At 39.0% G+C, this 4,333-nt stretch overlaps 1 long non-coding RNA gene across 2 annotated transcripts in view; it reads right to left on the bottom strand.

The window, feature by feature from the left end:
* Positions 1 to 1,592, bottom strand: part of LOC118421356 — a 4,438-nt gene extending 2,846 nt beyond the window's left edge. The window contains exons 1-2 of one of the 2 annotated variants that reach the window (XR_004831824.1): positions 1,192 to 1,592; positions 408 to 505 (exon numbers count right to left, since the gene is read on the bottom strand). This is a non-coding gene — a long non-coding RNA (uncharacterized LOC118421356). The remainder of the gene's footprint in view (positions 1 to 407; positions 506 to 1,191) is intronic. The other variant, XR_004831823.1, reaches the window with a different exon arrangement.
* Positions 1,593 to 4,333: the final 2,741 nt, after the last annotated feature.

Raw genomic sequence — 4,333 nt, 5'->3', positions numbered from 1 at the left:
GCTGTGAACTACCCCAGCCAAAGCTTCCTTTGTTTAACACTTTCTTTGATGCTGGGTGGTAATGAGATTATGAGATTATAATCTAAATCCCTCTAGGCTTCATGTAAATGAGCTTGTCTCTTGCACAACTACAAAAACGTACAAGTATGAATTTGTCCCCAAGGGTCTGTGGACAAACAGTTTCACTTTGAGCTAGTTTGAACATCTCATTCAATCTTCAAACAAAAAGTTTAAAACAAACACTGAGTCTGTACATGAAAATTTTAACAGGTGTAACTGTAAGTTACTCGTAGAAGTAGAGCAGAGAGCCATTCATTTTGTCAAAACAAGGAGGTTAAAAAAAGTGATTTTTTAACCTCCTTGGTCAAAACAATAATTTTACAACATAGTTAACAGCTTGGACTTACCAAGGAGGTTATACCATGTGAATTCTTCCACCACTACTTCATCAAGTTCATGCTGTGGTCAAGAAGTTCAGGTCCATGTGTGCAGTCCGCTCTGCCATCTACAAATAAAGCAAAATTGAGAAACAGGTACTTATATAAACCACCTTTAATCAAGGTGGTTAAAAATCTTTGTAACCTCATCAAACAGTCCTTGCTTTAATCAATGATACAACAGTTTATAATTTGTGACTCTGGAGAAATTATTAGTCATGGTCTATATTTGTTCATGTTATACATATACTTATCCCATTCCCCCTTACTATGATGGACGTCTGTTATCCCAAGTGCACGAGTGCCACGGTGACTGAGCAAGGCAATATCATACTCTCCAAGCAGAGGTTAGGCTTCGGCTGTTTTTTAAAACGTTTTGTTAGTTGTTTTTATCGGGCTTTCTATTTTGAATGGTATCTTGTATTGTCAAAATCTAACAATACAAGATACAATAAAAAATAGAAAGCCCGATAAAAACAACTAAAAAAACGTTTAAAAAAAACAGCCGGAGCCTAACCTTTACTTTACTTGGAGATAGAGTAGGTCCTCAGACAACAGCTCCCCGGGGGTCCTCGTGCGCGGCGGGCAATCGTCTTGCCCGCCAAACCAGCTGGCGCTGGCTGGGGCCGGGTACAAATATTTGTTGACAGGCGAAGAGCAACTTATAAGTTATATAACGCCCTTGCTTAAAAACTTACTGTGTTGTGACACTTGATTGCCATTAAAATAACATCAAATCGCGCGTTGTACCCACCTTCTGTATCAAAATCTGTTGTTGTTGTTTCCGTATGACTATGAGCTCCTCTCTCCAACTTGGGTCCAAGGCCGGGTTGAACTTGCTCTCTCAAACAAGCTGCCATCGGACGGTCCACTCCTATCTCTACTGATAAATAGGAACAGGGCTATCTTTAGAGAACCTAGCTAGACAAGACATGAGTTTTTGAGGTACTTTCAAGAGGAATAATAAGATCTCTCACTTGATCTCTGACACAGCTGACCCACTCACGAGTTCGTGTAATCCGCGCTCGCATCATGTGATTGGAAGGGCCTATATAAAAGAAAGGGGATGAGAAAACAATCCCTCAAAATATCCTTCACAGTAAGATGTAAGGTGTAAATGATCTAAATGATCATACCTGTAATTGCACTTATGATCAAATACAAGATTGATTGCTATTATTTCCTGACAACATAATAATAACGTTAAGTTTATTGAAGAATAATATTGAAGATGAATGGTTTCTTCCTTAGGGGGAACGAGATCGGCAGCTCTCGATCCCGGGTTACAGTAGGTCATTCATACCATAACGTCCTTGCTTTATATGGTTTATAGGCCATGTACAGTAGTCTCTATCAGGCTCCGCTGATCGGTGTTCTAATAGTAGAAATTGGACAAATAGAGTCAAAAGTACGCAAGGGGAGTCCTCCGGCCAGAGGAGTTATATCCTCATCGTGCTATGGCCGGTCCCGTCTAATCTCCAAGCAGATCCTACGGTGCCATAAGATAATTTTAAAGCTGACCAAGGAGTGTAGTCGGCCAAGGGAGTCAAACGGAAGTTTGATACTATACATTACGCACCGTGGATCTGGTTCGAGATTAGGTCCCCTCGCGTACTATTGACCCTATTTGTCAACTACATGCATTAGACCACCGATCCGCAGAACCGGGTAGAGGTAATAATAATTATAGGGCTGCTGGCATCAGCGTGCGCACTGTAAATCGTACAAAGCAGCTTCAAAATGAGCAAATAAGATTTCCGTAGACCACGTATTAACATCATGGGTGATATTCTCTGTTTTATAGCCCTCACTGATGCCGTGCGAATAAAAAACGTTTGCCCTCCTAAAAAAGTTGCCTTCATTATTTGCGTATTGATACCAGTAAGCTTATAACATAGAAGGTTTTAAAAGACCTGTAAAACAGCATATGCTATGAAAAAATATTTAGAACTAAACAATTTTGATGTACGCTCCGCAATCAGCTAAATTAAAAGTAGCGCCCACCCCCTGGAAATAGAGAAGGGGCGGTACAAGAAGTTACCTGCTTGCGCTCTTTGTGAAAGAACTTGTATTTACTAGTCCTGCACGTCAAACATTGTGAAAGACGAAACACAACTTATTTCAAACTGTTCTTTCTACTATCACGAAAGAAAAGGAATTTTGAAAAAGGCCACTAAACTCCTACCAGATTCGCCTGTGTTTTACAGACTAAAAGAAAACTACCTTCCTCCTAACATCACAGAACCCACACATTATAGAAAAGGTGTGGTCCTCCGTCTTCCACTTTCTCAGGAAAAGGAGTAAAACCCAACAAGTTACAGTTTAGAGTTAGCTTTTACTAGCGTTAGACTCTAGAGTAGACCTATTCCATACTGTTCTACACTATTTGTTTGTTTGTCCCTTTCATGGTACACATGTGTGCCTGCAATTAGCCATCGGACAAGAATTTGCAATAAACTATTATCATTATAATAATATATTTACTGTAAGTTCTTGCCCGAGAGCTAGTTGCAAGTGACACAAATGACGTATACAGACAATGTTAAACAATATAGTAAGCAACTATATTGAATAAGTCTATATTCTAACGCTAAAATGTATCTTATTGGGTTTGACGTCAGTTTTGAGACAGCAGAAGACGTATGGACATAGCCTCAATAGCAGGCTCTCTTAGGCCTTTTTTTTTAATATACACTTTTGCTGGCCATTTCTTTTTGTACTGGGTCGCTGATTGCTGGCCTTCTCTGACTGCCGTCCTTAATCAGCGACCCAGCACAAAAAGAAATGGCCAACAAACGTGTATTATGAGCAAAAAAAGACCTCAGAGAGCCTGCTAGGGAGGCTAAAATGAACCCACCTAAAATATGTGGGTTTTGTTTTCTTTCTGTCTATAAGCGTAGAAAGATTAGGATGGATTTTAGTGACTTCTAGATCTTTGAACAGCTTCTTTTCTTTGTTGATCGTAGAAGGGACATGTCGAAATAAAATGTGTTTCGTCTTCTACCATATACAACATATAGTATTTACAAGTCCTTTCGCACACATTTAACTTCTTTGCCCTTATTCTATTTCAAGGAGGTGGGCACTAATTCTAACAGCGTAGATCGGATTCATCTAGTTCTAGATATTTTTCATAGTATATGCTATCTTATAAGACTTATAAAACCTTAACTTACCCGAATCTAAACTCAAATTATGACAGAAGGTTTGGGTATACTTGTGAACGGATAAGGGATTTCAGACTGTACATAGCTTTACGTGCTTTGGGTGACAGTTTTTTTTTTTTTTTTTTGCTAGGGATCTGCCTGAAAAAGTTATATTCAGGCCTAAATAGCAATAGGAATGAACCATTTCCAACTTTTCTTGCCCAAATGAGAATGTTTTTTCGGGAAGGAACGGTCGTATTTGTGAAGATAGTGACTTTTGTTTTCTTTAAGTTAACATCAAGTTTCCATTTTATACAAAAGTTTCTTATCATTATCATCTCAGTGGTATAGAAGGTTGAACATATTACCAAACATATTGAATACCGTTACATTAGATTCTTCATTTTTTTTTTCAAATTTTCGTCTTTGACCTGTTGGTAAATATACCAAAGATTAGATTCCATCATAACTCCACTCACCTGCAGCTGATTGCAGTGCTGTCGCCTGCATGGCCGCGGAGGTCACTGACGTCATCAACTGTCGGACAACCGGATGTTTCGTACTCTCCAAGCGGAGGTTGGGCTATTTTGTGACGTTTTCTTAGTTGTTTTTATCGGGCTTTGTATTCTGTCATGTTTTTTGCAAGTCCGCAAGCCAAATAGGTTTTGACCATACATAGATACAATACAAAATAGAAAGCCCGATAAAAACGACTAAAAAACGTTAAAAAAATGAACCAGCAGGAGCCTA

This window comes from Branchiostoma floridae, chromosome 8, assembly GCF_000003815.2.
Source record: "Branchiostoma floridae strain S238N-H82 chromosome 8, Bfl_VNyyK, whole genome shotgun sequence".
Lineage (NCBI taxonomy): Eukaryota > Metazoa > Chordata > Leptocardii > Amphioxiformes > Branchiostomatidae > Branchiostoma > Branchiostoma floridae.
Note: the sequence above shows the minus strand (reverse complement) of the source record. Positions and strands in the feature narration are given on the sequence as shown.